Here is a 23,191-nt window from a genome sequence, read left to right as displayed (position 1 = left end):
GTACAGCTTGGGCTTAAAAGGCCCTTCCCCCTCCTTTGTTCATTGCGATCCATTTCTTCTTTGAGACTCCCTCCCTGAGGCGACTCTCAGGCTACTTCATCTGCTCTTAAGCAGGAAGATGCCGCCATCTTGTTTGCCACTTTCTGCCCTTTCTCCTTGATCATTTATTCGGTTGAGTCAAGGCCCCATATTCACAGAAAACATTCGCACTGGGTGTTTGTCTCCCGCTTTGTTCCAAGACTCACCCTTATTCTGGATGATTTGGATGTCCCTTGTCCTTGACCAGATGGCCATTGTTCTTTAAGCTTCTCAACCCATTGGCACATTCTTTCACTTTACTTAGGGCATTTGTTATCAAGGCCCCTATTTTGGACATGTCCCTGTAATTTATCTACTTCTAAAATCTTAAATTCCTCTCCCCTGGGAGCTCTCTGACCACAATCTCCCATCATCCCAGCTCGCTCTTTCTCTGATCCCTTTCCTTCTGTTCGAGACTCAGACAAAAATCTCCAAGAAGTTGTTCCTTTGGTCATCTTGCAATAGATCTGCTCCCCTCTCTCTCACCTTCACTATTCTGATAATATTCAGCCCAGATTTGGGCTGCCACAACATTCATATTCTTGCGCAGATCCTCAAGTCATTATCTTCCTTGTCTTTGTCCTTCTATTTCTCCCTTACCGGAAAGCCCAGTGACAATTCTTCCTGCTCTGCATAGCATTGTGAAGCTTCCAGTTTCAACCCGTATTTCAGAGCTGCCTGGCCATCCCTTTGTGTGGTCCTTGGTAGCCTTTTCTCATATTCTGCGGAAATCTAGGACAGCTTTCTCAAACTTTTACTTTTTCCCAAACTCTGATTTCATCTCCTTTTGCCCCTCCAGTTTGGAAAGGCCATGCTGATATTAACAAAAAGGGGCCCTTGGAGCCTCAGAACGCTCTCAACTTTCTTCCTGCTTCTACACATACCTGCATGAACACACAACCTTGCCTCCTTGCTTCCTTCTCTCCAGTCATGAAATAATAGGTTGACTCCTGAAGGAATTACCCTCCACACCTGTTCTGGATCTCATTCCTTTCCTCTCTCTAGGGATCTGTACTCATCAGTCATACTCACTCCATCCTCAGTCCACAATCATAACTACTGAGTCTTTTTATTCAGTATTTGAATATTCTCAAGACACTTCTATCTTTAAAATAGTCTGAATTCTTATTTCACCTGTCAATGGATAGACTTGGACCTTTATATCTTCTTCAAATCTTTATATTCCAGTGCTTAACATTCACACATTCACCCTTTTTTCTGTTCGTCCACTTAGCCACCTCTCCATTCAAACAAATAAGTTTTGAATATCTCTATTATGCCTGGAAACAACTGGAAACCTGTTTATACAATAATGTTCATCACAGCATTATTTATTATAATAAAATTAAGCAAACTGCCAGAATGTCTGAAAATGGAATGGTTAAATACAATAGGGTAAAAATCAGATTTTTAAAGGCATTTAATGATAGAGGGGAGAATTCAAGCTACAGCAAATAGTAAATGACAAAGCAGGACAGAAAAATTTTTACAGTGAAATCCATACTTATGCTAAAGAGAACATAAACATATAATCAGAAGAAAGGATTCCAAAAAGGTCTTATCTATGATTATGAAAACCTTAATTTTTAAAATTATACTTTAAGTTCTGGGGTACATATGCAGAACGTGCAGGTTTGTTACATAGGTATACATATGCCATGGTGGTTTGCTGCACCCATCAACCCATCATCTACATTAGGTATTTCTCCTAATGTTATCCCTCCCCTAGCCCCCCACCCCCTGACAGGCCCCAGTGTGTGACATTCCCCTCCCCGTGTCCATGCATTCTCATTGTTCAACTCCCACTTATGAGTGAGAATATACAGTGTTAGGTTTTCTGTTCTTGTGTTAGTTTGCTGAGAATGATGGTTTCCAGCTTCATCCATGTCCCTGCAAAGGACATGAACTCATCCTTTTTTAAGGCTGCATAGTATTCCATGGTGTATATGTGCCACCTTTGCTTTATCCAGTCTATCAGTGATGGGCATTTGGGTTGGTTCCAAGTCTTTCCTATTGTGAACAGTGCCACATAAACATACATGTGTATGTGTCTTTATGGTAGCATGATTTATAATCTTTGGGGTATATACCCAGCAATGGGACTGCTGAGTCAAATGGTATTTCTAGTTCTAGATCCTTGAGGAATCGCCACACTGTTTTCCACAATGGTTGAACTAATTTACACTCCCACCAACAGTGTAAAAGTGTTCCTATTTCTCCACATCCTCTCCAGCATCTGTTGTTTCCTGACTTTTTAATGATCGCCATTCTAACTGGCATGAGATGGTATCTCATTGTGGTTTTGATTTGTATTTCTCTAATGACCAGTGATGATGAGCAGAAAATCTTAATTGTTTTGAAAAGTTTTAGTTTGAAAACTTCAATGATCATATATTTATAATGAAACAATAAATATTAACTAGTTCTAAATATTGACTGAAATAAGGTACAGCTTCAGTTGGAAACAACAGTAATAGTAGCAAACACATATTTACTACACAATGTTTACTATGAGGCAATGCATAGTAAGATTAACTCGTTTAAACCTTATAGCAATCCTGTGGTGTGAGAATCGTCAGTAGCTCCATCTTAGAGATGAGGAAACTGAAGCTTATAGAGACTATGCACCTTGCTTTTGGTCATGCTGGAGGTGTGACTGTCAGGATCCAGGTCACTGCTCTGTGTGTATAATTTTTTGGTATTATATTTGTTTAAAAATATTATATGTAAATATATTTTTTCATGTTGTTAATTATGTTTTTTGGGTTTTTTTGTTTCTGTTTTTTGGCTTTTCTGTTAAGGCAGAGTTTTATTCTGTTACCCAGGCTGGAGTGCAGTGGCACGATCTCCGCTCACTGCAACCTCCACCTTCCAGGTTCAAGTGATTCTCATGCCTCAGCCTCCCAGCCTCCCAAGTAGCTGGGACCACAGGTGCATGCCACCATGCCTGGCTAATCTTTGTTTTTTGTTTTTTGTTTTTTGTTTTTTTTTAGTAGAGATGGGGTTTCACCATGTTGGCCAGGTTGGTCTTGAACTCCTGACCTCAGGTGATTCACCCACGTTGGTCTCCCAAAGTACTGGGATTACAGGCGTGAGCCACTGCACCCGGCCAGATTTTTTGTTAGAAAGATATTTTAAATTTTTATGTGCTCAGATTTATTGATTTGCTCCTTTGTGATTTGTTCAGGAACGTAGGCACTTACGTCTTTGACTATCCAAAGATTAGCTGTCAAAATTACCATCTACTTGTGTGAATGTAAATCTTCGAGATCATTAATTTGTTTTTCATCTATTAGAAATAAGATACTAAATAAGGAATGGTAAATAAGTTCCAGTTAGATGCTAACTCCAGTTAATTGGTAGTGGCCATCCCGAATGTGGTGTTGAGAAAGATTCTGAAGGGGTCACATATTTTTTTAAATCTAGATTTTTTCCCTCCCAGATAACTAGCCAATGGTCCAAGCACCATTTAACTAATTAATTAATATTCAATGAAATTTGTTTTGCTTATCAAGTTCTATTGGCATCGTTACTGACAAAGCTGGTTTCCCAAAACTGGAGTCTTTTCCTGTTCAGTGTCATGAAGCTGATACATGAAACCGAAAGCAGGGCAGGCTTTATTCCATGGCCATGGAATTGAGAAGCAGGAGCATGGCTCGCAAATCAACTTCTCCACTAGTGAGGGGTGAGGGGGTTAAAATACAGAGTTCCTCTAAAGAAGGGGTTGGATATTAAAAGCCAGGGGAGGAATATTCATGTCTTTTCTGGAAATGGGCAATGAACTTCCTGGAACTGGAGTGCTGCCTTCATTTTTCCCTTTTATGGCCTCTTGTAATCATTGTCATGGTGATTGGCAACTGTTATGGCACTGGTGAGAGTGTCATTTAGCATGGAAATGAGATTATAATGAAACCTAAAGTCTTTTTGAAGTCGTATGGTCAACTCTCTTGGATTTAACCAGTCTCCGCTGGTCTGTTTACAAAGGAAAACTTTTTGTCACAGGCATCCTGTTTCATAAAGATCAGTGGAGTTAGGGCAGGTCGAGCTGTGGCCGAGTTAGGGCAGGTCCCCATTGTAATGTCACGTAGGCATTACACTGGGTAACAGCATCTCTATTTAAACCGGGGTGTAATTTCAACTATATTTTTGTTTTTGTTTTTAGTGCTAGAGGACTTTCCTATATGTCTACTCCAGATTATATTTTCCCTGAAATTCATTCTGTGGTTTGATTTGTTGATTTTTGTTCTTGTAGCTTAGAGAGTTTGGGAGATCACTTTTAAAAACCATCTCTAGCAGCCTGACCCAGGAGAAGCTCACTTGTTCATTCATTCGGAAAATAACAAATACAAAGAGATAAGACATGCATGGCTCCTTTATTTTCAAAGTTGAATAAAAAATGGGACAGTGGGACAAACTACTTTTAATTCCTTTTTTTTTTTTTTTTGAGACGGAGTCTCCCTCTGTCGCCCAGGCTGGAGTGCAGTGGCGGGATCTCGGCTCACTGCAAGCTCCGCCTCCCAGGTTTACGCCATTCTCCTGCCTCAGCCTCCCGAGTAGCTGGGACTACAGGGGCCTGCCACCTCGCCCGGCTAGTTTTTTGTATTTTTTAGTAGAAACGGGGTTTCACGGGTTTAGCCAGGATGGTCTCGATCTCCTGACCTCGTGATCTGCCCGTCTCAGCCTCCCAAAGTGCTGGGATTACAGGCTTGAGCCACCGTGCCCGGCCAGCTACTTTTAATTCTTATTATCTAAGCTATTTGAGTGTGGTGGGACTTCTGTACGTAGCCAGACTGGTTGGGCTACTCATTACCATTGTGGACTCATGGCAACACCAGACTTACGTGTCATGGACCAACTATGTGTTAAAATCCCATCTGGACCTGTAGAATCAATTATCATTGCCTTACTCTTATTGATATGGCTTATAAATGGTTATTGGAATAGAAATGGTATTTAGAGTTCTAGCCACAAAGTCCAGCTTTAATTAAAAAAAAAAAAACTAGGAAGCCCTCCACCGCCAAAGGCACACAGACAGCGAGAAAAAACAACCCATTTTGGGGATGCAAAGCAACTAATAGTCTGGACTCAAATAACATAGTTGTTAGGACTGTGATATAGAGACTTAAAAATAGTTGATTAATATATTTGATAATCTAATAAAAAAGTAGATCGTGTGTGCACAGATAGAAAATTTTATCGAAAAGATGAAAACTACAAGAAAGGGTTTAATAGAAATGTCATAAATTAAAACCAAAACCAAAACCATGTTAGTGGAAATGAAATAAAGGATGTCTTTGACAGGCTTATTAGCAGATTTGACAGGCTCATTAGTAGATTTGACATAGCTGAGAAAAGAATCAGTGAAGCTGAAGATAGGGCCACATAAATTACCCAAGTTGAAACACAAAGAGAAAAATAAAAGATGAGGGAAAGAAAGACATAGAGAGAGAAAGAAAAAGAGAGAGAGAAACAGAGTGAGAGAACAACTGAGACCGAGACCGATAGAACAATAACATTTTTTGTTAATATGATTATAACTGGAGTCCCAGAAAGAGAAGAAAGATGGAAAGAAGAAATACTTGGAAAGATAGTAGCCACGAATTTTCCAAAAATAATAAAATACATCTAAGCAACAGACCAAAGAAACTCAGAGAATCCCAAGCAGGATAATTTTCAAGAAAACACATCTAGATATATTATAATCACACTTCTCAAAAACAAGTAGAAATAGAAAGTCAGACGTAGTCAGACCAAAAAAAGGACACAAAACATACAGAAAAATAAAGATAAGAATTACAACCAACCTCTCAACAAAAACTATGCAAACCATAAGTCAATGGAGTGATGTTTTTAAAGTACTGAAAAAAACACAACTGCTAACCCAGAGCTCTATATCCAGTGAAAAAAAATTTTTTTTTTTTTGGTCAAAAATAAAGGTGAAATGAAGACTTCTTCAGAAAAACCAAGTAGAGAGAATTTATTACCCAAAGACCTGTACCACATGGAATGTTAGAGTTCTTCAAGCAGAAGGAATATGATACCCAACAGAAACCAGTATCTATAGAAAGAAAAGCTAAGCTCCATAAATAGTAAAAATGAGGAAAAGAGCCAATAATGCCTAAATAACAAGCTCTTATGCTTGACCTTTGTGTGTGTTCTACTGTATAGATCTTGTCAGATATCCAGCCAAGACAAGTAATATAAAAGAAGGATGCATGACCCCAGGAACATATTAAGCATTCAAAGCTTCCAATTATTTAAGCCTTTCCCTGGATTACAGAAGATCACAGAAAATCTAGACCATGCACATCAAACTGAGTCTCCTTGGAAAAGTCCTTTCTATCAAAAATGTTTTATCTCACCCCCAAAAGTGTTTATTTTTGTTTGAAAAATTACTATCAGTATTCAGACTCAGGGCCATAATGGTTGTCTCTCATTTTCAGTAATAAATTATTACAATCAAAGGGGCTTTTAAAATTTTCCACCTGAGAAAATTGAGGCCCGTGAATGTAAAGAATTGTGGAGAAGCTGAAACAGCACAGGTTTGGAGCCAGCAGAACTTGATTTCCAGCACTTACTTTACGATCTTTGACCTTCCACATGTTATTTAACTACTATGACTTGTTAGCAATACATAAAATACATTCCCAATAAAGAAGAGCAATACATAAAATACATTCCCAATAAAATAGCTTGGATAATTATAAAAGGTGCTCAATAAAATATATTATGATAAAACTGACAATGAAAATATTTTTATGGCTCTGTGATCTATCTTTTTTAGCAATGTAACCTGGGAATTTCACTTAATCACTGTGTTTCTGAAAATAACAACTCTTTGTGAGGTTATTGTGAGGTTAAGTGAGTTAATGATTATGTTTAAAACAGTATTTCACAAAGTAGTAAGTGCCTTTTGTTATTATTATTACTTCGGGAATACAAATTTTAGGGGCAATCTGAATCACAGATTTTGTGGATTGAAAATTTGCAAACTGGAAATATGCTGTGACAATATGTCAACAGCTTAAGGACCTTAGAAGCTCTTTTGATAACTTTCTTTAGTAGCCCTACTATCTTTTATGCTGATCTTAGGAAGGTTCATTTTACTGATAAACCTTACAACCCACATTTTAAACTATGACAAAAGGATTGTGAACAGAGAATTGTCTGCCTCTAAGTACAAAAGAAGAAAGGCAGAACTTGAACATCAGAATGATGTAAGCATGAGACAACAGTTCCTTGAAAATGAAAATACTAACAAATGAATAGACAATATAATGTTTGGCTAAATGAAAGTAAACAAAGTAATTAAGCACCCTCACACCACACACAAGAAAATGTGAAAAAAGAAAGGGAAAAGAAATATCATTAGAGGAAAATGATACCTTGACCTCTCATTCATTTTTAAATGTTCTTATCCTAACATAAACAAAACACAAAAGAAAGAGAGGGGAAAAAATACTTTTGAAAACCTTGTGGCCAAACCAATTTTAATCTCTATTTTCAGCAGGCTTAATTTAAAACTCAACCACACTGTAGAGAATGGTTAAAACCTAAAGAAAACCCTGTCATTTCAAAACTTAAATGGAAACAAACACCCACCAATGAGTGAGTGTCTCATTTGGCAAAAACATTTAGTGCAGATTACCAAAATACCCACTCGACATTTCAGGGCAATATTACATTTTGAAACTGAAATGTCTCTATACATGAGCTATGATATCATCTTTCATAGGCAGTAAGGTGATTCATGGTAGACATGCCTAGGATCCATGGAGCGTGCTAGACAGACATCACCATCGTTCTCCCAATGCCGTGAGATGTGCACCAGCACTAGAGTGACACCTGAAACAGTCACTCGCACCCATGGGCTCTACCTGGAAAAAGTCAAGGGGGCTAGTCCTCAAGAGCCCAGGCTAGGGACAGGCACAGTGGTGGGTCATCTCTGTAATCTCAGCACTTTGGGAGGCCGAGGCAGAAGGATCCTTTGAGGCCAGGAGTTGGAGATCAGCCTAGGCAACATCACAAGACCCTGTTTCTACAAAAAATAAATAAATTAGCCAAGCATGGTGGTATGTACCTATAGTCCCAGCTAGTCGGGAGGCTGAGGTGGGAGAATCACTTGAGCCCAGGAGTTCAAGACTGCAGTGAACTATGTTTGCACCACTGCACTCCAGCCTGGGCAACAGAGCAAGACTCTATCTCTACAACAAACAAACAAAAAAAGCCCAGGTTAGGAAGCTGTAATGTCTGGGTTTGCATTTAGCTCCTTCATGCATGCTGGCTAATCTTGAGCAAGTTATTTAAACTCTGTGTGCCTATGGTTTCCCTATCTTTAAAATAGTGATGATGAAGACAATGATGCCGGGATACGGTGGCTCACGCCTGTAATCCCAGCACTTTGGGAGGCTAAGGTGGGTGGATCACCTGAGGTCAGGAGCTCGAGACCAGCCTGGCCAACATGGCGAAACCCAGTCTCTACTGAAAATACAAAAATTAGCCGGGCATAGTGGCAGGCTCCTGTAATTCCAACTCTGAGGCAGGAGAATCGCTTAAACCCGGGAGGCCGAGGTTGCAGTGAACCAAAATCATGCTACTGCACTGCAGCCTAGGCAGTGAGAGTGAAATGATGTCAAAAAAAAGAAGAAAGAAAGAAAGAGAGAAAGAAAGAAAGACAGAGAGAGAGAAAGGGAGAAAGGAAAGAAAAGAGAAAGAAAGAAAGAAAGAAAAAGAAAGAACGAGAAAGAGAAAGAAAGAAAAAGGGAAAGAAAGAAAGGAAGGAAGGAAGGAAGGAAGGAAGGAAGGAAGGAAGGAAGGAAGGAAGGAAGGAGACTATGATGATGATGATGGTGATATGTACTTCAAGAGCTGAGGTGAAGATTACATGAGTTGATGTGTGTACATACTTAGAAGGATGCTTATGCATGCTGTATAAGTGTTAGTTCTTATTGTTATCAAAACATGTCTAAATATTAACATGAATTTGTTGTTTTAAGTGAGAATTTTCTGTCAGCACAGTAGTAGTGGGTGAGAGTCAAGCATTACTCTCTCTTGGATTCATCAGAAATTGGCTTTGGCTGGTCCTGCCTTCATATCTAATTTACAAATCTATTTCACACAAACATCATTAAAATGAAAACCCAAATCCTAACTCCACATAAAAATACACACTTCATACCTCAGAAGCAAGTATAGCAAAAGGAGTGTGCTCTCCTAACTGAAAATACTTTTATACATAGTCTACTCTTTCTTACTGGATGAACAAAATTGTGATGCTAATTAGGCCTTTTAATTCCAAATCCAAATTTATGAGGCAAACCTGGTGAATGTTTTACGAGACAAATGGTTACTATTGGAATAATTGATCTAGTCTTTCAGCGTAAGAGCTTAATACGCATTATAAAATTTTTAGAAACTGAAGCAACCCCTGTACTTGCTAATCTTATTTATTAACTATCAAAATGTCTCCAGGCAATATAGCCATGTATTCCAAATTAACAACAGGTGATTGCTAAACATATTACTTTCCCATTTTAGTGTTTTCCCCTAATTGTCTAACACTTCTCTTAATTAAATATGCATTTGCTTAAATAGTGTATCCGTAATATATTTAAGTTGTTCATCATGAAATGCCATAAATTAATTTTACTCAAAGTATTTTATGGCACCCCTTGCACGTACAACAGTTCCTTCCAAAAGGTGAAGGTTAGGTTTCTTAAGACACTTCTCATTAGAGAATTGTTGATTGTGGAGTTACAGATTCTAGGTAGAACATTGTGTTGGAAGAACTTTATTACTGCTGAACCAATGGAAGTCCTACAGATAGGGTTTTTTAAAATTATGATCACTAAAATAGAACCAAAAATACAGCACACTAAATAAGTAAATGAGTATTAATGGTAGAGATGTATTAAATTAGTAGCCATTAATACAGTTACATTGATTTCCATTTATCTTTAATACCAAGTTAAAAGAGGAAGGAGGAAGGGAGGGAGGTGGTCACTGTTGAAAACAGAAAGCCACCCTTGGACTTCTCCCCAGAAATCCACAAACCTGTCCTTAATTTTATTTCAAATGTTCAATTTGTACTTGTTTGTAGTGACCTCAGGGCCATCTGGTAGGTTTGAAGGAAGTGAGCTTTCCTGAAGCTCTTTCTCCACACGTCCGAAGGAAGTGGACAGTGAACAATCTTTCTTTGAAGGGATTTCGTCCTCACAGGGATGCAGCAAACCACTGCAGTTTTGTCTGAAGTTCAAGCTCTATTCATGAGGGACATTGATTTGACTGCCTTCTCAGTAAGGTTTTAATAGTGACATTTTCTCCAAGTTTGGATGCAAATAAAAATGATTTGATGATTCTTTGAACTCTCCAGGGTCCTCCTTAGGTAACCCCAAGCCTAGGTAGATTTTGTAAATGGAGGGAGAGTAACTAGCAAGATCAAAGCTAATTTTGACTGATTTTTGTCAGGCTGAAGAAATAGTTTCAATGCACTACGGCCTTCACGTGTTCTCTGACCAAGTGTCTTCATTTGGGGACTGTCAGAGCACAAAGGTTTAACAGATAGGTCATGCCAGTAGAGGAGAAATCTCCCCAACCTTCCTCCCCATCCACTGGCAAACAGCGCCATTAACAGCTGCTTTGAAAGCCGTGACATGCCAGGATCACCCTTGGTGACCACCAGTATGGCCAGGTTGAAAGCTGTGCTTGTGGCAACAGCTTGGAAACTTCAACTGTGGCAGGGGAAAGAGTGAGGGCCTGCCAAAGCCTGGCCAGGAGGAGGAAGCCTTGGTTGCAATGACTCTTCAAGAGAGACAGGTGATGCCACATGGGAGGTTATCAGTGAGGTACCTTCCAGACCTGAGTCAGCCTCCTGAGCCAGCAAGAACCCCGTTTTCAGTGCCCCCGTGAAAATTCCTTTTAATTTTTATTTTTTTGAGACAGAGTCTTGCTCAGTTGCCCAGGCTGGAGTATACTGGCATGATCTCGGCTCACTGCAACCTCTGCCTCCCAGGTTCAAGTGATTCTCCTGCCTCAGCTGCTGGAGTAGCTGGGATTACAGGTGTGCGCTGCCATGCTGGGCTCATTTTTGTATTTTTAGTAGAGATGGGGTTTCGCCGTGTTGGCCAGGCTGACCTCGAACTCCCGAATGCAAGTGCTCCACCTGCCTCAGCCTCCCAAAGTGCTGGGATTACAGGCCTGAGCCACTGCGCCCTGCCGAAAAATTCTCTACTCAGGGCTTTACTTATACCCTTCATGCTCAAAGCAGGTAGTGCCAACAGAAGTGAAGGCTGAACCAGCAATTTACGTGAAATATACATATGTTGCTTCTCTCGTCCACTTTATAAAAATCTTAAACAAAGGCCAAATAGGCGAGGATTTAAATAGGTACATTTCACAAGATTTGTGATTTCATAAATGCTCATCTTTATATACATTTGTATGAGGGAAGTGCTGGGAAGGGAAGTGCATGGTCCCTTAAATGATACAGAAGGGCTGGGCAGGTGCGGTGGCTCACGCCTGTAATCCCAGCACTTTGGAAGACTGAGGCAGGTGGATCACCTGAGGTCAGGAGTTGGCCAGCCTGGCCAACATGGTGAAACCCCGTCTCTACTAAAAATACAAAAATTATCTGGATGTCGTGGCTCATGCCTGTAACCCCAGCTACTCAGGAGGCTGAGGCAGGAGAATCACTTGAATCTGGGAGGTGAAGGTTGCAGTGAGCTGAGATTGCACCACTGCACTCCAGCCTGAGCAATGGAGCGAGACTCCATCTCAAAAATAAAAATAAAAATAAATGAATAAACACATAAATGATACGGAAGCGGGGAAGGGAAGTGCTGGGTAGAGGAAGGAGTAGTTCCTGGCTAGGGCTCCACCCCCAGGCCTGTGCCCCCGAGCCTAGGTGAAAACTGGCATTTTTGTTTTCCTGTCCAAATGTTGCATTTCCCAAGACCACCCTGGCTGCCACACCCTCATCTTGTGCCTATAAAAACCCTGAGACCCTAGCAGGCAGACACGCAAGTGACTGCCCGTCGTGAGGAGCACATCAGCAGAAGACACCAGTGGCTGGATGTCAAGAGCACACCGACAGGCACCAGCAGAACGACACAGAGTTTGGCTGGGGCAGTCAGAGAAGGGATGGGCCACCAAGTGGCCTGACTCCAGGAGAAAACCATCTCCCTTCTGGCTCCCCCATCTGCTGAGAGCTACTGCCACTCCATAAAACCTTGCACTCATTCTCCAAGCTCACGTGTGATCCAATTCTTCCAGTACACCAAGGCAAGAACCCCAGGATACAGAAAGCCTCTGTCCTTGCAATAAGGCAGGGGTCTAATTGAGCTGACTAACACAAGCCCCCTGTGGATGGCTAAACTAAAGAGCACCCTGTAACACACGCCCACTGGGGCTGTAAACATTCACCCCTAGTCATTGCCGTGGGGTCGGAGCACCATAGCCTGCCCGTCTGTACACTCCCCTGGAGGTCTGAGCAGCGAGGCACTGAAGCAGCGAGTCACACCGCCATCACACGCCCTGCGAGGGGGACGAGGAAACCTTTCCTGTTTCACAATCATAGCAACAGAAAGAAAGCCCTTATTTGGGCTGCTCTCCACCACTTGGAGGTGTCTTGAACGCTCTTCCCACTTTGACTTCTTTCCTCTGTGCCCTTTTCTCTAATTCATAAGCACTGATCAGCTAATAAGCTATCCCTCTCAAGCAACAGATTCTATTTCCACTAGACTTTTCTGGAGCCATTATTCCTTAATCCAAAGTCGTAACTGGAAACGTCAGATATCTCCTGAAGTGTGTTGTTTTCAGTATGATGTGCATTTCAGTTAGCCTGGCCATTCAGTCTCTGCAATTCATTGGAAAATTGCTTGTCTCAACCACCTAAGCTGGCCAGAATAATTGTACGTCTCTAGGGAGAAGGTAGCTCCCTCTCTTTTCCCACCGTCTTCTAGGAGAGTTCGGAGGAGAACATATATCTTATTTATCACAAGGCTACTAACCTTGTAAGTACCCAACACTTTGTGCAGAAAATACCCCAGATGTTTCCAAGTGGATCTTGGGAAGTGAGCATTTAGGAGGCTCCGTTTGATCCTGAACACTCGTGATACTTTGACTTTCTCTGACCCTATAAATAATACAGCTGTGGTAGATAAGCCGAGCAACCCTGGGAAAAGCTCTCGAGGTCTTCATGGGAGCTCTGAAAGGACACAGGGCAGCACAACTTCCTTTCCTACAGCCGTTGTGCTCCCGGGGCTCTCCCGTTGATATCTGCCACTACAAACAAGTTGAGTTTCCTGGAAAAAATGTCAAGTTCCCTATAGAAGAGGTCTGGAGCAGGGTTCTTCATTGTGTTATCTTTCTATGTACTGTTTGGTTTTTCTTCTAGGATAACAGAACTTCAAGAGGAAAGGACAGTGAGAGACCATGACTAAAGAATTACTCTGTGAACAACTCAGGAGGACCAGCTATGATTTCACTGTCATTCAAAAAAGAGAAATAATATTTATTTCAGCTGCTACCCATAAAATATTTTTGAATGTGTGTACAATGTTCATGCTGCAATGGCTGCTGTGCCATGAAAGAGGTGTTGACACCTCGTGGGTGGCTTTTTACAATCCCCTTGGGCAGAGATTGGGGGATTGACGGCCCCGTCCCCTCATTTTCCACACCGAGGGGCAGTTGGGATATATGTAAAAGCTCATTCTCTAGTTAGGACCTGTTGCTATAAATCTAGCATCAAGAGTATCACTATTTTCTAAACACTTTGCCAGACAGCCTTCAGAGTATAATTTTCTGAAGTTTATAAAGCATAACTCATACCCATACCTAGTGAGCATGTTCTGAAGGTATATTTAACTCCTGCATGAGGGAACAGGCAGGATGAAAGTGGGTTCTAAGAAAGAGACTAGCATACATGATCAATGGGAAAAACGATAAGTAGGCTTGAAACCACCTTTGCAAAAATAATAACCGAAGAGATTAAGACAGTGAAGGAGATCAGACCTAGCCGACCCCATCTTGCTTCTAGCCTTTAAGCTGTCCTTGTTCATTCCTGGGTGTAGGCTGAACTAACTTTGGGAAGGAATTCGTTCATGGTTTAACTATGAAACAAAAAAATTGATAATGGCCCTTTCCTGAAAAGACCCCCTTCTTGCCTGGGGACCAGTCTGCCTTTGCAGGACTAACACATTAACTACAAGAGTAGAAATTACAGTTTAGGGGTCCTGCAGCCTCTGGCTCCAAGAGTCTGAACCTCCCCACATTGCTCCTGGGGATAACATCACTATTGTAAAACCTAATATCAGTGCTTGAGAGATTTTGCAGACCCTGCACTTGATGGATCAGCTGACACCACCCAGACCCGTAATCTGGCTCAACCAGTTCTGCCATCGCACCAGGAACAGAAGACAGCAAGAAACACTCGCTTTGACCCTCTATGATTCCATCTTTATCCTGACCAATCAGCACTCCCCACTTTCCAAGCCCCTACCTGCCAAAGTATCTTTAAAAACTCTGATCCCTGAATGCTCAGGGATTCTGATTTGAGTAGTAACACAACTCTGGTCTCCTGCACAGCCAGCTGTGTGTGAACTACTCTTTCTCCATTGCAATTCCCCTGTCTTGGTAAATTGGCTCCGTCGAGGCAGCAGGCAAGGTGGACCCATGGGGCAGTTACAAGACAGCAAAGTTAGAAACAAGACTGGCAATGCCCCATGGGTCAAAAATAATCAATTAATTCATAACATTTGGGCTTCATTAAGTTTTCTACTGGACAGAAACAATTTGCAATGTATCCTTCCTCTACATTGTTTGCCACGTCAATTGTAAGCATTAAATAAAAATTTAAAATAATTATTTTAGAGCTTCAGGTGCACCTTACATGGACTTGTGAGATTGTTAGACGCTGCTTAGTGTGACATTGAAAGAGGGCACAATACTTTTCTTTGCCTTACTTCTAAGTTGTGGGTATGCTTTTCTTAACACTTCTTTTCTGTGATTCTGTACAAGACAATTGTTGATGAAATGGGATTTTCTGGATGGGAAGTCCGTGTACTTTACTGAAACCTCTTTCTACAGTTCTCAGTCTTTCAAGTGGGATTCTGTGAGCTGACTCATGACAGCTGAGCATCACTGGAGATTGGCTTCAATGGTCCTCAATGTGCAGAACATAAATAGCAATTTCTACCATCCCTCGATACCATTTGTGGGGCCTTTTATATGGAGTATATAAAAGTATTTGCAGGTCTTGGTTTATCTGTCCCCACGTGACATACCTATAGAACAGGTATTTTCATCCCAGCTACTTATTATAAATATTTAATAAGTAGGCTAATGGTTTGGAATTCTATTTCTCTATTTGCATGAGTCAAATAATAGACCAAATTCTTTCACAAGGAGGAGATGTTAACATACCAAAAGAAACTGAAACAAGAGCATTGAACTCACGGCGCCCTTCAGAAACACCTGCCAACAATGGGGCAGAGTGTCCAGCTGCCTGGCCAGTGTGTGCAGGGGCGGGGCCCTTCCTGTTCACAATGGCTTTGCCCGGCAGTTAAAATGCAAATGGAAGGCAGACTGAGAGTGCATCAACCTCTCACATCTCAGAGTCTAAAAGGCGGCCTTTCAGTGCCTTCTGTTCAAATTGCAAATGCTCTTCCTTTATCCTTCGAGGCCTGGGAGACAGTTCTGAATAATTCTTCCCCAACAAATTGGCTTTCCTTTTCCCAGCGATGAAAGCCCTTATCGGTTTTAAAAGTGCAAAGGACAAACTTTATTCAAGGGTCTTAAGGCAGATGAAGGTTCACAGACACTACAAGGGCAGTTCCAGATCCTCCACGTACAACCGTGTCCTTATAACAACTGGTCCTTGTAAGAGGTCAGCAACACTATCCTGTTTTCCTGTACAGGTCTGGGATTCCCCTTAATTTCTTTGCATCAGCTTTGTCAGCACAATTACCCAGAGTTCCCAAGAATTGGGACATTTCCAAGAAATTGCCCAGTGGGTCAGAGGAGTGCTGTCAAATGAGATGGACCATCTTCAAATCAAAACGTGGGTGGTTTCTGCTCATTGCTGAGTGTTTCACTTCCATTCTGGAGTCTAAGAACATCACTCCAGGAGATACAATGTCAAGGGCCCCCCCGCCACTCTTCATCATTGCCCAAGTCATAAGAATCATCCCCCAAATCCCTTCTATTTCTCCAAAGTGGGGTAACCCAGGGCTGGGTAAGCCTGTTAGGGCAGGTCACGGTGGCACATACAGAGGAGGAACTCAGACAGACAGGCAGACAGTGACAGGGGACCAGCAGCACTGTGTGCTCATCACCACCCTCAGGAATTCAAGGGCCCTGTCCTGGTACCTGGGCCACCTTCTGAGATAAGTGCTACTGAGGTTCACGGCCAAGACCCTTGCAGGAAATTCGGAAAGCGGTTGGTTTCCATGGAAAAGTAGTCTGACTCAGAAGGCGTTTATTCAACAAGGTGGAAGCTGACAGCATGTTTCTTTGCTCTGGGCCCTGGAATTAAACTCCTAAGAGACCCTATTCTTTTCTGATGACTGCTTCTTTGGAAATGGTATAGCTTGGATTTTCAGGGCAAGAAACTCATGTTTTCTTGGCTTGCTGAACTGAATAACAAAAGAAACAGACATGGGGACCTGTCTGCAGCCTACAGTTGGTTGTCAAAAGAAAGAAGAGAAAAGTCCTTCTTCAATTTTTAACCATCCAACTGATCTCAAGTGTGCAGCCCTTCCCTAGGCAGGGGAGATCACAAGGACTTTATTACTTGTGCTCTCAGGGTAATGAGACTTTGGTCCTGCTCACCCACCGCCTCCTGTGGTCACGTCAAGGCCCCACCTCTTCTGCTCCTCACCTACCACTCCCTCGGCTGCAGTCCTGCCCTGGGTAGGAGGAGTCGTATGGGATGGGCCACTGTCTTGTTTTGCATTGTGCACACACCTGGCCAAGGTGGTGGTCTGCTTTCGGCTCAGGGTCTCATGAGTGGTCCATGAACTCACACCCATCAATCTCCAGCCATCAAGACTCAAACAAGCCCCTCAGGTTGGCAAAGATTGGGGGACTGACCTCATGTCATCCCCACATTTTCCACATTACCGCCAGTTAAGAATTTCAGCCCCCATGATCAGATGGGTGAGAAATAACCCATCTTCATTTTCTTCAAATTAGCCTGACTCTGACTCCATAGGTCCCACCCACCAGGCAGGAGAGGACTGAACCTCACAGCTACTGGCCCTTCCCCATCTTCTGAGGCTTCCTCTTCCACCTCAGGACCTCAGGAGAAGGGCCTCGGACATTCCACCACTATGTGTGTGGTCTGGCAGCTTTCTGCCCTATACTCCTGTGGAGTTGGGAGTCTTGGACAAGACAGACTATCTGATGCCGGGGCCTCAGCCTTTTAAATGTACTCACGGGCCATGAGGAGGCCTGGCCTCCTCCTGGGGATGCAGACAGGGAGCAACATGCATGTAACCCCTGCCCACAGGCTCCGTGAACCTCAGATCTGTTCTCAATCTAAGAAACACAATTCCACTTCCCCTTCACCTCTCTCACTCCGGGACACTTTGCACTACCTTTTCAATGGGCTTAAAAGAGTGGAGGAAAAATTGTCTTCAGACAACGTTAAACAGTTTTAAAACAGAAAATTTACTTACAGGGACTTCATAGATGTTAGAAGAAATCACCAGGTAGCTCCAGGTAGCTAGGAAGTAGGAAGAGCCCACTCTTCTTGGAATGAGGAAGAACACACATGAACTCTCATCTCATAAAATCCAATAGTCAACTACAACATGGCTTATGTGAGTGAAAAGATCCCAGAATGAGACCACCTGCGTGAGCCTGTGCCTGGTGGTCTCAGAGCATCCCCCTCCTCCCATCCATCCCTGCTCTGCCCTGTATCATGGGGGTCTAGCCTCTGCAGGCTATGAGCCCTGGGTTCCTGTGTCTCTGGCTTCTGACTGGGTTGGACCAATGGGAAGCCTGGAGGGACACGGGTGTGTACAGGAGTCTGGGTGGGCTTCTTGCCTCTCTTTGTTGGGCTGTCTTGCCTGGAGGCTCTTTCCTTCTACAAGCCAGCTTCAGCCACAGAGACCCAGCCTGGTTCTAGCTTCCCTCCAGTAAGTCTGATGGGCTCTGACAATTGCCTCCTTCCTTGTGCATCCAAGAGCTGGTAGCCACTTCCTGATGCTGTGGACACCAGGGTTGCCTCAGTGTCCCTTGGCTGACTCTTTGGCTCTTCTACCATCTACAAGGTCCCTGTGATTAAATTTTCTATCTTATAAAACTTAGGATGACTGTTTATCCTCACTGGGTCCTGACTTAGCCACTTACTACTGTGTGGATGTGGTCAAGCTTCTTTCTCCTGCTATGCTCAGTTTCCTCATCTGGAAAGTAGGATAATAATGGGTTCTTCCTTAGAGAACTCACCCCAGAGTGAGTTAAAAAAGATAATCTTCAGAACTTGTTACTTGGAGCTCACACAGTAAGTGGTGGTTTTTGGAATCTGTGCCAGAGGGTCCTGAGGTGTGGGCTGAGGGTGATCTTTGGTGGTGCCCGTTCACTGGATTCAACAACTGCCAATCACAGTGTGAGGACGTTGTTCACTTTTCCGGTGGTTTTGTTTTTTCTGTCTCTCTTCTTCTGGATACAATGAAAGCTGTAGTCTGTTCCTAGTATATCTTTAGAACTTGGAGTCTCCATGACCAAGGGAGAAAGAGCAGGTCTCACACTGAGGAAGCAGAACACAACAGCATCGTTCTGTTTACATGGAATTTGCTTTTACAGCCAACTTCTACTGATGGCAAATGATACAGTGTTCCATTTCTGGAGGTGATAAAAAGTTCTTTTAATAATGATTTCATGTAAGTTTAAAAAAAAAAAAAAGATCGACTTGAGAAAACAGAAGTAAAAGAGTGCAGTTGGGAGGAGCTTGATGACCTGAGCTTGGAAGGCCTTTCCTGCAGACGTGCTCTGGGGCTATTGGGTTGAATCAGGACACGGAACAACAAAGACGGTTTCTGCCTTCAAGGAGTGCGTGGTTCTTGGCCAAGTTCAACAGGAATAATATGACAGAACATAATTAAATAGCAAGTAATTTGTTACAGATGCAAATTCTGCAAAAGTTCAAAGACGCATGGGCCAACGGGGTCGGGAGAAGGCGGAATGGAGGAGGCGACTTAACGGGAGGGATTCTCGGTGGTGAACACAGGTGCAGAGAAATGGGGACCTGGGTTAGGGGAGTGAAGGAGAGCGAGTGTGACAGTGTGGCAAAAATGGGTTTTGAGTTTCTGGGGTAGAGATCCAGGTCGGTGTCAGGGGTGCTGGGGGTTCTGGGAAGGAAAATGATGACAAGTTGAGGGCAGGAAACGTGGAGTTCTGCATCATTAAGCCTCAGTTTCGCGGGAGGCTGTAGTCCTTGCAGAATCGTTTTTGGCTGCGGTGTGCAGTCGACATCTGCGGCTGAACCACTGCAGAAGGAGGACAGGCAGATGCTGTCACCCTGGTGTAACCCTGTTCCTCCGGAGAGAGACTGGGAAGGGGCCGGGTGAGCAGGGCCAGGGGGCAGCAGCGCCATCAGGGCACTCATGGGTTAAAGCCTCGTCTGGGGACACAGTGAGGAGCTGACCCGGGAAGGAAGAGGCTACAGAGTTCTTATCAGACCACACACACACACACACACACACACACGCCAGAGATCCAACTCTTCCTACAGTTTCTCACCAGGAAAGGGGGTCATGGCTGGGTTGAAGAAAGTGAGGCAGGAGTGTTTCCTTGCAAGGAAGATTTGTGTGGAGGGGTCTCTCCCAAGTGTGCCCATGTCAGGCAAAAGGTTCTCTCTGTGGGATCCCCAATCCATCTGATCTTCTTTCTGCAGGAGCCTTGCTCTTCCTCATGGAGACACGTTTGCATCTAGAGGGAAAACTGTGAGTAAAAGAGATGACTACAAAATGCACATGTGGATTCCACCGTGGGAAAGTGGGGAGCCCGGGGCCGGGCACAGCATCCCAAACGAAGGTGTGTCACAGGACTGTCGCATGCTCAGGCTGCCCTCAACAGAGAAATAGGTGAAGGAGAGCATTTCTCTTTCCACAGCTAACAATATTCTTATCTTAACAAGAACTGGTTTTTGTTTGTTTGCTTGTTTGTTTTGTTTTGTTCGTTTGTTTGTTTGAGACGGAATCTCACTGCAACACCCAGGCTGGAGTGCAAAGGTGTGATCTCGTCTCACTGCAACCTCCACTTCGCTTCACAGGTCCAAGCAATTCTCCTGCCTCAGCCTCCCAAGTAGCTGGGATTACAGGTGTGCACCACCACACTCAGCTAATTTTTATATTTTTAGTAGAGACGGGGTTTCACTGTATTGACCAGACTGGTTTTGAACTCCTGATCTCAATGATCTGCTCACCTCAGCCTCCCAAAATACTGGAATTACAGGAGTGAGCCACCGTGCCCTGCCTGTTTCCCTTTTTAGTTTTAAATTTGGTAGTCAGGATTTTATATTTTGCTGCAAATGATATGAGAAAATTCAAAGAATCACATAAAATCACGCTCTCCCCTGCCTGCTGTCACTTGCCATCTATCAGTGGCACCGATCTTCAGCGGTGGCTGTAACTAAATAGCCCATGCTCCTCAGCGGGGCCGCACACGTGCAATGCAGTTGCAATATGTAACACGAATATGCAACGTCTACAGAACAAATTTTCTTCTTTTCCAGAAACTATAAACATTGAAAGGAATGCTGGGACCTCCAAAATCTGCAATTACATTTCTTGTAAATGGCAACTCATTGTCATCCTGCGGACATGGATTAAACCACAGGACGGGGTCTGAACCGGGAACACTTGCAGGTTAACAGCAACAACATCCATCCCAACAGAATCACCCCCATCGCAGTGAGCAATGAGCAAAAACATGGCTCAGAAACTGTTTCCCCAGATGTTCAATAAAGGACATTTAAATGAGACATTTACCATCTGGTTAATAACACAGCATTGAGTGGGACTTGGTAACAATATCCCAATACGTAAGCTTTTAAAATCAGTTCTTTTCCCTGAGCATAAAACTGCTTCTCCATCTGCCCTATGAAAACAAGCAATAAATAAATGTTTGTTCAACCTCATCCTTGTCAAAGTCGTCGTTCTTTGGGGTGGGGGGGAATATATATATATATGTGTGTGTGTGTGTGTATATATATATAAACTGTCTTCACTGTGGGTTAAACAAAACTATCTGCAACATGTGCTATGATCGGCCTTTGCCACAGCACATGGGAGACAGGAACTCAGAGCTGCCAACAAATCCCCACCTTGTTAATTTTATCAAAGCCACAGATAATCTGAAAACAGGAAAGATGCTATAAATGGTGGTTCTGTTGTGGATCCATCTTGCAGCCGGTTTGACCAGCATCTACTCAGCCAGAGGGCAGGAGAGGGCAGGGCTTGAGATATCTCCAAATTCCTCTTTTCCTTTGCTTTCTAAGTCCTCATCCTGCTGGGCTTGCAGCCTGCCTTGGGGTCCCTTCAGCCTCCCCGATTCCACCCTGTAGACCAAGTGGTGCTGAGCCTTCCACTATGGGCTGTGGTCACTCTGGGGCCACTACACATCCAAGGTCTACAACCTCGAGAGGGTCCTCAACACGGCTCATCCACCCTTCCCGCTCCACACAGGCCCTTGCACCAGTGGCTCAGAGTGGATGAGCAAGGTGACATGGAACGTGCATGTGAAGTGCTGTGAGCAGGGCCCAGCACCCAGCATGCAAACCAGGGGTGAGGAGGCGGGAGGGGACTCCTGCAGTCACCCTGAGATGACAGGTGCGGACAGGATGGTTTTGGGCAAACAGGGCCTGCAGTCACTCCCTGTGTAAGCACTAGCTATGATTGCGATCATCCACCTCATCTCCCTCAAATCTCCTGCCCATGCCTGCCCCATCCTGCCGTACATTGAGCATAGATTCCTCCTCCTGGGGGAATCAGAAGCCGAGACTGGAGGGGCCCCACAGCTGCCTGCGGCCGCCCGCACTACCTACTCCCTGTGCGAGGCGTTCCTCCTCCCCCGATGCCCTGCTCTGCTCTCCAGCTGCCACCAGCACCCCATGTAGGTCCCCACAGCCTTGTCTAGGGTGGGATTGGGAGATGGACGGGCACAGGGCCACTCACAGGATGGGAGCCTTGGGCTGTGACTAAGCTTCTGCCAGTGTCTGCTCCCTAAACTGCACAGGGAGGACAAGGGTGGGACCTGCCTGGCGGAGGGAGGGTTCAAGTATCTGGAGGAACGCGTAGCTTCAGAGAAGGCTCAATTAACATGAGCTGCTGGCAGCACCATCTCCTCCCTGGGAGCATCTCTGGGTTCTGACTCGTCCCCCACATCCCTGGCTGAGGGTATCTTATTTCCTCCTCTCCACTGCTCTTTGCTGTAAGTACTGCTAATTATCTAAGAAACGGTGCAGAGTTGCTCCTCCATTCCTGACTCCGAGCTTGGTGCTCGGGATACAATCAGGGCCGAATCATCCACAATTCCTGATCTTGGGGGCATCCACGTGGCAAAGGAACAGACGGGAACTGGGTGGGCAGGCATCTGATCTCATGAGGGCACGAGGGGACGTGTGGGACAGTGGGTCCAGAGAGAGCTTCCAAGGGGGACGTGATCAACTGCAAGGCAAGGAGAAGAAGCAAAACCTTTCCAGGAGGATTCAGCAGCAAATGCACAGAAGCCCGGATGGAAAGGATCCCTGCCACTCAAGGGGAAGGGAAGGATAGAGAGGCAAAGGCTGAGTGAGCCCGTGGGAGCAGGGGAAAGCAGTCCTCTGTGTCTTCAGCGGAGGCTCCGACAGCTGCAGCATGTCTGGAAGTGGACACAGAGGAGCACCGAGGCCCACCGCGGTGGGCTGTGCTGAGTCATGCTGGAGAGGTGGCTGAAGGGCAGCTGCTGTGCGGCTGGAAGGAAGGCGGCCACACTCCTTGGCTGGACTGGCCAGTCTCGGACAAAAGCACCAGAGCCATGGCTATGATAGACCTTGGCCATCTGGAGCCAACCTTAGGGAGGGTGGGAACACGAGAATGCGTGGCCAGGCTCCATTTCTCACCAACTTCAGGGC

At 44.0% G+C, this 23,191-nt stretch overlaps 1 long non-coding RNA gene across 5 annotated transcripts in view; it reads left to right on the top strand.

Moving 5' to 3' along the window:
- Positions 1–21,217, top strand: part of LOC103876624 — a 76,495-nt gene extending 55,278 nt beyond the window's left edge. For 4 of the 5 annotated variants that reach the window (XR_002516322.2, XR_002516320.2, XR_004176674.1 and 1 more), the window contains one exon: positions 19,973–20,311. This is a non-coding gene — a long non-coding RNA (uncharacterized LOC103876624). Of the gene's footprint in view, positions 1–19,972; positions 20,312–20,812 lie in introns of those variants that run through there. The other variant, XR_635923.4, reaches the window with a different exon arrangement.
- Positions 21,218–23,191: the final 1,974 nt, after the last annotated feature.

Source organism: Papio anubis, chromosome 10, assembly GCF_008728515.1.
Source record: "Papio anubis isolate 15944 chromosome 10, Panubis1.0, whole genome shotgun sequence".
In the NCBI taxonomy this organism is placed as follows: domain Eukaryota; kingdom Metazoa; phylum Chordata; class Mammalia; order Primates; family Cercopithecidae; genus Papio; species Papio anubis.
Note: the sequence above shows the minus strand (reverse complement) of the source record. Positions and strands in the feature narration are given on the sequence as shown.